The 10,254-nt window shown below is 39.2% G+C and overlaps 1 long non-coding RNA gene across 3 annotated transcripts; it reads left to right on the top strand.

The window, feature by feature from the left end:
- Positions 1-2,848: 2,848 nt before the first annotated feature.
- On the top strand, positions 2,849-6,461 carry LOC137244587 (uncharacterized). Of its 3 annotated transcripts, none has more exons than XR_010951122.1 (4): positions 2,849-3,162; positions 3,522-3,808; positions 3,865-4,773; positions 5,164-6,461. It is a non-coding gene; the product is annotated as an uncharacterized lncRNA (long non-coding RNA). The 3 variants fall into 3 exon arrangements; XR_010951123.1 differs by having other exon boundaries at positions 2,849-3,808; positions 3,865-4,063; positions 4,150-4,773; XR_010951121.1 differs by having other exon boundaries at positions 2,849-3,808.
- The last annotated feature ends 3,793 nt before the right edge of the window (positions 6,462-10,254 follow it).

Here is a 10,254-nt window from a genome sequence, read left to right as displayed (position 1 = left end):
CCCCCAAATGATCCCGAAAAAGTCCCCAAATGACCCCGATATACTCCAGAAAAAGTTCCGAAATGGCTCCGAGGGGATCCACGACGGATCGCGAAAACCATACAGAAATTATTCCGGAAGGATCCCAAAATGATCCCGAAATAGTGCGGAATTGACCCAGATGGGATCCCGCGCAGATCCAGAATTGATCCCGGAAGGGTCCAAAAACTATCCCGCAAAAGTTACAAAAAATCCCGAAATGGCTCCTACGGCATCCCGGACGGATCCAGAAATGATCTCGGAAGGGTCCCCAAATGATCCCAAAATAGTACCGAAATGACCCTGATGGATCCGGCAAACCATCAAGAAATTATGCCGGAAGGGTCCCCAAATGATCGCGAAATAAAGCAGAAAAAGTCACGAAACGACCCATAGAGGATCCCCAAATGATCGCGTATTAGCCCCGAAAAGGTCCCGAAATAACCCCGACGTGATCCCGGACAAATCCCGAAAACCATCCAGAAATGATGCCGGAAGGGATCCCAAATGATTCCGAAAAAGTCCGGCAATGATTCCGACGGGATCCCGAACGGATACCGAAAATCATCCAGAAGTGATGCCGGAAAGGTCCTCAAATCATCACCTAATAGTCCCAAAATGACCCTTAAGGGATCCTGGACGGATCCCGTAAACCATCCACAAATGATCCCGATATAGTCCCGAAAGGACCCTGACGGGATTTCGAACGCATCCCTAAATGACCCTGACCGAATCCCGGACAGATCGCGAAATCTATCCAGAAATGATCTTGGGAGGAACCCCAAATGATCCCGAAAAAGTCCCGCATTGAATCCGACAGGATCCTGAACGGATACCGAAAACCATCCAGAAGTGATGCCGGAAAGTTCCTCAAATGATCACCTAATAGTCCCAAAATGGCCCTGACGGCATCCCGGACTGATCACGAAATCCATCCAGAAATGATCTTGGGAAGGTCCCAAATTGATCCCGAAATAGTATCGGAAAAGTCCAGAAATTACCCTGACGGGTTCCCGGACGAATCCTGAAAGCCATCCTTAAATGATCCCGAAAAAGTCCCGAAATGACCCTGACGGGACCCCGAAAGGATCCCGAAAACTATCCAGAAATGATGTCGGAAAGGTCCTCAAATGATCTCCTAATAGTTCCGAAAAGACACTGACGGGATCCCGAACGGATCCCGACAACTATCTAGAAATGATGCCGAAAGGGCCCGCAAATGATCCCGTATTAGTCGAGAAAAAGTCCCGAAATTACCACGACGGGATGCCGGATGAATCCCAAAAACCATCCAGAAATGATGCATGAAGGGACTCCAAATGATCCCGAAAAAGTCCCCAAATTACCCCGACGAGATCCCGGGCGGATCCCGAAAACCATCCAGAAATGATGCCGGAAGAGCCCCCAAATCATCCCGAAAAAGTCCCCAAATTATCCCGACGAGATCCCGGAAGGATCCCGAAAACCATTAAGAAATGATGCCGAAAGGGTCCCCAAATGATCCCGTATTAGTCGCGAAAAAGTCCCGAAATGACCCCGACGGGATGCCGGACGAATCCCGAAGACCTTCCAGAAATGAAGCCCAAAGGGACCCAAAATAACCCCGAAAAAGTCCCGTAATGATCCCGGCAACCATCAAGAATTTATATCTCGAAGGTACGCAAATGATCCCGAAAGTACCCCGACGGGATTCCGGACGGATCCCGAAAAACATCCAGAAATGATGCCGGAAGGGTCCCCAAATGATCGCGAAATAATCCCGAAATGATTCCGGAATAGTCCCGAAAATGTCCCAAAATAACCCCGACGGGATCCCGGACGGATCCCGAAAACTATACAGAAATTATCCCGGAAGGGTCTCCATATGAGGTAAAGCTAATTATAAAACCATGTTAATAAGGCAGCAGGCGCAGGAGCGAATGAAAAGTTACATAGAAACATACAGGTAAAGCTTATTAAAGTGTGCTAATAAAAACAATTGAAGGAGGGCGGATGGCGGTAGTAAAAGGAGAGGACCACTGATCGTTCCTCCAAAATTGTCTAGATCTCGATCTGTATGTGCCAGATACCAAAAACTATTGATTTAGGAGAAAATTTATATTGAGTTATAACAATTTATAGATTTTACACCAGAGTGGAAGATAAAGAGGGGATGGGGCGGAGGGTGTCACTGCTTACTTTGTAAGCCCTCAACTTATTTGACCCCTTGAGTCTGTGATATTGGTGAAGGCCAATATACGTAAAGTTATAATGTGTAAAAATTATTAAAAATTAATTGCTCGAAGAAGTCGTGGGACTCTCACCCTCCTTGCCATGTTCGAAAAAATTTCGCTAGTAGACTACTGTCTGTGTCCCAAATTTCATCAAAATCCGTGTAGCCATTCTGGCTTGATGTGAAAGCAAAAAATTTGCGATTTCATTAGAAGATGAAATGAGATCATTAAGTATCTGTGTGAAAACAGTATAATAATATTTGAGTTGGAGAATTTAATAACTTTTTGTAGATTTTATTGATTGTTTTGGATACGTTATGACTTTGAGACTTATTTTGTGTGGAATATGTTTGTATTTTTTTGCGTTTTCTCAATTTTTATGAAATTTTCACGATTTTTAGGTTAAAGCACCAATAATCGATCACATTGGAGATGGCTATGGATATGGGTATGGTTACGATTAAGGCGTTAGGGTTAAGGAGGTTTAAAGCCAAATTAAACTTCCTTAACCCTAACGCCATAGTCGTAACCATACCCATATACATAACCATCTCTATTGTGATCGATTAATGGTGCCATAACCGTAAACAGCTGACCATTGCTGTCACGAGCTGGGAATGTTTTGTTTATAAAAAGTGATTGTGCAAAGTGATTGCAAAATTTGGTAATTTTTAATCAAAATAAAGTAAAATAAAACATTTTTAATAGTATTTTTTATTAATATTGCAACAAATTGGGTGCATATCTACATAGTGAAACAATTAGGTGGTGAATAAAGCCATATCTACACGTATCTCAAAATAAGCTGTTCACATATTAAAAGTTTAACAAATTAATAAGGATTTCGGTATTCTTGCAGATTTAATTAAATATAGCACTACATATAGGCGAAGATTTATATATATTTGAGTGCAAGAACGTGAATTTAACAGTATCTTCAAATAAAACACGGAAACTGCCACACAAAACATTTTGGTGCATAGAACCGGCTGCCGTGGGAAGTGCATTAATACTCTGTCGTTATATTTGCTAGGGTCTGTTAGGGATTGACGGTTGACCATATATACCAACACCAGCAAAGCGGTTGCATATCCTGAGGTGCTCTTACCGTTTGGTCTGTTGGTCGACCAATTGCTTGATCTCGGCATTGAGAGCAATAATTTTCTTATCTGCTGGGTTGGGGTTGCGTCTGCCGGCAATTCCTTGCTATCGTATCTATGAACCGCACTATATATAATGGATAATTAAGAAAAGAATTAAATAAAACATATATATTTATTCCTGTTTAAGCTAACATGAGCAATGACGAAGAAATTGACAACTTCTTCCTCAGCATAATGGCGTTATATGCTGAAAGAAGGAAATTAATACAAAAAAGACGATGGCATGCCCGCCTCATTATTGCTAATAGCACTCAAGCCGGATATCACCAAAAGACTTTCTTAAGAAAGCGAGTTTTTTGCGCATTCAAGAATGTCCCTGCCGGTTTATGACACTTTTTTAAAACTAATAGCTCCATCACTGACCAGCTTCAAACAACAAATTGGTGTGGAAGAACGTTTATCCATTACACTTCAGTAAAAAATTTCCAGATATTAACATCGTCTATTATATTAATTAGTATGATTTTTAGGTACTTGGCACATGGTATTCCTTTCAAAAAATAGCTTGGAGCCACAAAATTGGAAAGAGCACTGTGAAGATGATTGTGTTGGAGACTTGCGAGGCTATCTGGCAAACGCTTTCCCCAATATATTTAAGTGAACCCACAGAGCAGCAATAAAAAGATATAACAACTGACTTTTTCCCAAATGTGGAACATGCCAAATTGTGTAGGTGCTATTGATGGAAATCACGTTGCTATAACATGCCCTCCGAAGTCAGGATCACTGTTTTTTAATTATAAAAAGTTTTTCAGCATCGTCTTTTTGCCAGCATGCTATGCTAAATACCAGTTTACCGCTGTAAGCGTAGGAGCTTATGGAAGTTAAAGCGACGGAGGCACTTTTCGTGCAACAAGGTTTGGGGAAGATCTGTTAGAAAATCGATTACCACTTCCACCAGATACTCCTCTTCCATTATCGTGTGTATTTCGCTTAAAAAACAATCTAATGAAACCATATCCGGGAATGAATACGACAAGGGAACAGCGAGTTTTTAATCACAGACTGTCGCGGGCCCACCGCGTTATAGAAAACGCATTTGGGATTTTGACTGCGCGATGAAGAGTATTAAAAACCAAAATGGAGTTTTATCCTGAAAATGCAGAAATATCGTTTCGCATGTTTAGTGCTTCACAATTTCCTTATGTTCCACGATACTAGTCTGTGGTATTGCCCAGAAAACTACACTGACGGAGAAGGGGTGAGTGCAGAATGGAGGAACGAAACAGGAACTTGTGGAGGTCCGCTGCGGACAGCACACTCATTTCGAAGAAGGGGCCGAAATAATACATACGAGTATCGGTAATACCTTACCAACTACTTTATGACCGACGGTGCAGTAGCATTTCAGAATCACATCGAGTAATATATTTCAGGAGGTAAGAACACAACACCCAGGTTCACACCCCGGGCAAAGCAACATCAAAATTTTAGAAATAAGGTTTTTCAATTAGAAGACAATTTTTCTAAGCGGGGTCGCCCCTCGGCAGTGTTGGGAAAGCGCTCCGGGTTTATTTCTGCCATGAAAAGCTCTCAGTGAAAACTCATCTGCCTTGCAGATGCCGTTCGGAGTCGGCATAAAACATGTAGGTCCCGTCCGGCCAATTTGTAGGGAAAATCAAGAGGATCACGACGCAAATTGGAAGAGAAGCTCGGCTTAGATCTCTTCGGAGGTTATCGCGCCTTATATTTATTTTATTTATTTTTAAGAACACAACTTATATACACTTATCTAGAAGTTGTTTTACATTTTGACTACCTCCTTATAGATCATTTCGGCGGAAGGAAGATACACAACAAAACAAAGCAACAACCATTGCTGCTGCATAATATAATTTATTTCATTTTTTTCTCTATACATACAGTAAAGAACGATACTGAAACAATACTTCATATATTTTTAAAACATATATTATGATTTTTTATATATAAAGTTAGTTCAAATAAGTTCACTAAATCAAAAATTGGTAAAAATTGCAATTTTGCCTCGTGTATATTAAATAGAGCATAATATAATACCACAAAGTTTGTATTTTGCATTATTATTCTAGTTTTGCACTTTAAAAATCCGCAACGAACTTTGAAACTTTTTGAGCAGAACTTTTAAAAAATCTCTTGTATGCAACTTTGTTTCTTATTCAGTTTTGTTATAATAATGTGCAAGTTAGAAAGTGTTAAATTTTCATCCCCTAATGCATGAACAAAAATTTACCTAAAGATTACCTAAAAATCAATTCTTGCAATGTGTAAACTGCGGCCACCGTTTTATTTTATTTTCGTTAATTTTAGAAATAACTTCAATGAATTGTATAACGAAACACATGTAAACTATTTTCGAATGGTGTTATAAATCTTCATGCAAATTTCAAACTTTTATTTAGAGTTTTCAGAATTTTTTTTAGTTTGAAGTTTTGTAGTCTAATCAATTTTAATATAACAAAGTGCATGTTGAAGTGTCTCGAAAATCGCATTGATTTTTGCCAATTTTTTTTCAAAAAGTGTTTAGATTTTCTTCCATATAAATATTTACTCTTTGTATGGAACCCAATCTAAAACAATCTTTGAAAAAAAAAAAATTGGGAAAAATCAATGCGATTTTTGAGAGACTTCAAACATGCACTTGGTTATACTAAAATTGATTGGACTACAAAACTTCATACTAAAACAAATTCTGAAAACTCTAAATAAAAGTTTGAAATTTGCATGAAGGTTTTTTAACACCTTTCGAATTTTCGCATTTTCCCGAAAATGTTTTCGAAATAAATTTACATTTGTTTGGTTATACAATTCATTGAAATTATTTCTACCATTAACGAAAATAAATAAAAGGAGAAAATAACTGATAAAATACATCAGTAATTTTCACTGTTATTTTAGTGCTCGCAACTGTACATCAATATATGTTACGAATAAAACTATTTTCACTATATGAGCAGGTGTTTACATATCTACTATTATAAAAATTTAAGTTCTTGTGTGTGTTTCTTTGTTACATTATCACAATTCAATAGTCACCATATTTTTTTATACTCGAATTAACGTATTATTATATTAGGATAGGTCAACTTTCATGTTACATGCAATACAACATATAATATATTAATAAATAAATAAATTAATATGTCACAATTCGATTTTCAATCTACGTTTTATACTTTCTTAGGAATCTCAAATATATCTACATACAAAAATTATTGCAACATTTTGTTAGGGTCTGCTGCTACGGTCTACGGTTACGGTCCACTTGGGAGCGTGTTCGCGCGAACACACCTAGTGATGGGGCGAAAGTTGCGATAAAAAGTATCGGAAAACAAGGAAAAAACAGACCGGCCATCACTAGAGAAAAAATTGGGAATAAGTTTCCGGAAAAAAAGTGTGATTGGCTGCAGCTAAAATTGAGGCGGCCTGACGATATATAAAAAAAGGGGATCGTGTAACATCGGTTGACACAACTTCAATAGCAAGCCGCCAACTGCTTTATTCACATTATTGCTACGTCAACTGCACATCCCCACTTATATTTAACGAATCGCCAAACAGCCTGGCCGGCTGTGCACGTATTCAACGAGAATTGTGGAAGAACCAAAAGACTGCAACGAGGAATTGCAGGCCCAACTACCAGAAGAACAAACAAGTGGGAATAAACCTTATCACGGTGGTGTCGTGTTGACACAAGCGCAACGTATATAATATCTAGTGAAGTAGGTCGGCGTTTCACAGCCACACTTAGTGAGGAAAGTGTTAGTGATTCCGATACGGACTCGGACGGCACTGAGCTAAATGTTGATGAGAACCATTTCAATCCGAAGATAAACCCCTTTCTCTACGTTACGAAGTACCTTACCACCTTCGGAAAAGCGTCCAGCCACCAATTCCGCCTCCAGGGCCAACAGTACGCTGCCGCGTAATACAACTAACGTCAAAATGGCCAAGTCATCCAGATCGTAAAGGCCAGCACGAAGCTTTATCGCCAGCAGGTTCATTCGATTACCTCGGACCAGAGCGCAACAACCACCAACAGTACCAACACGGCGCGCCCAAGACCGCGCACCACAACCAAGAACAGCGTCGGCTTCACCGGTAAAGTCAACTTCACCAGCAACAACACGTCGGCAGAGACCCATGGTACGTACTCTGTCGGCCATGTAAGTACCAGCAAGGTATAACTTTAGATATAATTACCCTACAAAAAATTCTGGTCGCGAAACTTACCCACGCCCATGCAAATGTGACTAGGAATATAACATATGACTGTATAATAACTAGTCAAACGGCGTGGAATGACGAGAGCTTTTTTGCAGGGTAGTTAAAGGAACTTCCAAGTGGTACTTAGAGGGTTTTATACAGCCCGGGTAAACCATTCGACAAGGATCGATCTTTTTGCGTCAAAATTACAACATTTTTTAAGAATTATCAACATAAAAGATGAAAGGATAGTTTAACTTATTATAGAAAAAAAAGTTACACATAAATGATTTCCACTATTTAAGTTTAGCTTGTATTGATTATCTAACCAAAAGAATTACTACATGAACACTTATGTTTTGCAACTTGACAAGATATTAAAGAATGCAACAACAGTTTAATATGCAAAATTATTTACACATTTTAAAGGTTTGTTCACAAATAAACAGGCATTTTTGTCTCAGTCAGGTTAAGCAGCAATTACCTGTTAGAACGCTCAAAACTAATTCAAACATACTCCGTTTATTTGTGAATGCATCTTATATACATTATATTGAACAAAACTCTTTAAATAGAGCTAAAATTGTATTCAGTAATTTACGAGTCTAATTCCATTTACCTAATACCTACCTAAGCATTAGCTTTACAAAAAAAAAAAAAGCATACATCTTTTTTTATCATTTTAATAATATATTTTGTCGCTTTAAAATGTTTGAAGTTAGCTCTATAAATTTTATTAATAATAAGCCGTCTCTATCACGTGAAACATTTTAGCGATTCATTTTTGGGAGCTCAACCATAAATTTAAAGAAATTTTTTTTTGCGACAGCATCCATTCGTCGATTATGCACGAATTGGCAAAAGTATTTTGGATTAAATTTTTTTTCCTTATATCTTACAAATGCAATATATATATATATATATATATATATATATATATATATATATATATGTATATACATATGAATCCCTATTGCTGGCAATATCTTTCGAACAACAAGACGAAAGTAATCTACGTGCACGTAATACATATTGCTATCGCAATTTCATCTTTATTGCTTTTGTAAACACTTTTCTTAGTACATATTAGATATTAGTATCATAGTACTATGCGAATTATACCGAATTGATATTTTGTTACATTCAAAAATAAGTTCCACTACAACAACATAATAATTTTGTAAGTGCAAAAAAAAAAGAAAAAAAAACAGATAATAAGGGATTATCGTAACAATGTACTTTAAGGGCAACCCCTTATGATAATAACCAAAACAGAACTTTATATATATTTTTCTTTGCTAACAAAACATAAGCAAATTAATTTGAATACCTTGTTGTTAGAGAGTGTAGTTTATATTAGAATTTAGCTAATAATTCAATGATTTTTCAGAGAAAAGGTTTAAGGCATAATAATGAGTATTGAATAAAAATTGTATTTATAATGGGAATGCTGACGTCGCCCTTTATTTAGAAGGCATACGGTAAGGGGCCACCGGAATTTTAGGTGCGACTGTGGCCATGGATTTTGAGGGAGGGATAAAGCACCGGGCGTCGCAACACCACCCGTGGCGCCCCCAAGTTATATTCGGCCCTTTTCTTTTTTGTATTTTAATTTTTCAGCGTTTTTTTGAATTTCAGCTTTAGTAACCGGCCATGTCCGGTTCGGTAAATTTTTTTGTTTGCGTTTGATTTTTTTTTTTTTTGAAGTTTAAATTTTGAATGTTTAACGGTCTGTCCGTGACATCCGGTTCGTCCGGATGTTGTTTTAATTTGAATTTATAAGCGTTTTGAGTCGGTCTCTGCGCTTCTGTCGGTTTTTCTTGTATTTGACAGCACTTTTGACAGTTGATTTTGAATAGGCATGATAGGAATTTTTTTCTGTTTATGGCGCAGGAACAGTAAGGTTGGCAAGGACCCGCCCCAGCCGACAATGACTAGCCACTGTGCACCACCACTTCTTGCCGACCGCCTTCCTTACTGTTTCCACTGAAAATGCGAATCCATAACAGATGGCGACCAACGTGAGGCGCTGGCCGCGGGGGTCAGTCGGGTCAACCTGTGAAGTTGACCATCCCACCAGTCCGAGTGAGCAGCCACAGGAGCTGCCACCTACGTTGCGGTGGGATGGTTGACAGATCAGGTTGTCCGGGCTGGTCATCGGGGGCAGTAGTCGAAGGCGACATGTGACTACACGTCGTGTCCTCCGGATTTTTGTATTCACCCGATGAGGCAGTGCTGCACGCACTTTACTTTTTTGTAAGTGGGATTTTAGTTTGCCGGAAGTTGTCCGTTAGTCGGCTTTGGAAAATATACGTCCGCTAATTGGGGTTTTTTTTTTGTTTTCTTTTCTTTTACCTGTCGAATTTGTGTTGTTAGTGTGAGTGCGTGTGTGTATGCGATGAAAGGACCCCAGCTCATCCCACGACCCAGGTAGTAGTTTAGAATACCACCTGGACTGTGGCGGGGTGAGCTGGGATTCAGAGTGACACCCCTTCCTGTCCCACCATACTGGGGGGCGGCTACGAAACTGCTCCACCCATTGCGGCGGAGGCAGGAGGGGTGGCAAGCCCCTGGAGACTGCCCCTGCGTTGCGACTAGGCGTGTTGAGACCAACTCGTGTGTGCCTGGAGTGACCCTAGTGGCCCCAACCAGCCTCGGAGGGGGGCCTTAAGATC

The sequence above is a fragment of the Eurosta solidaginis genome, chromosome 1 (assembly GCF_040869045.1).
Source record: "Eurosta solidaginis isolate ZX-2024a chromosome 1, ASM4086904v1, whole genome shotgun sequence".
Lineage (NCBI taxonomy): Eukaryota > Metazoa > Arthropoda > Insecta > Diptera > Tephritidae > Eurosta > Eurosta solidaginis.
Note: the sequence above shows the minus strand (reverse complement) of the source record. Positions and strands in the feature narration are given on the sequence as shown.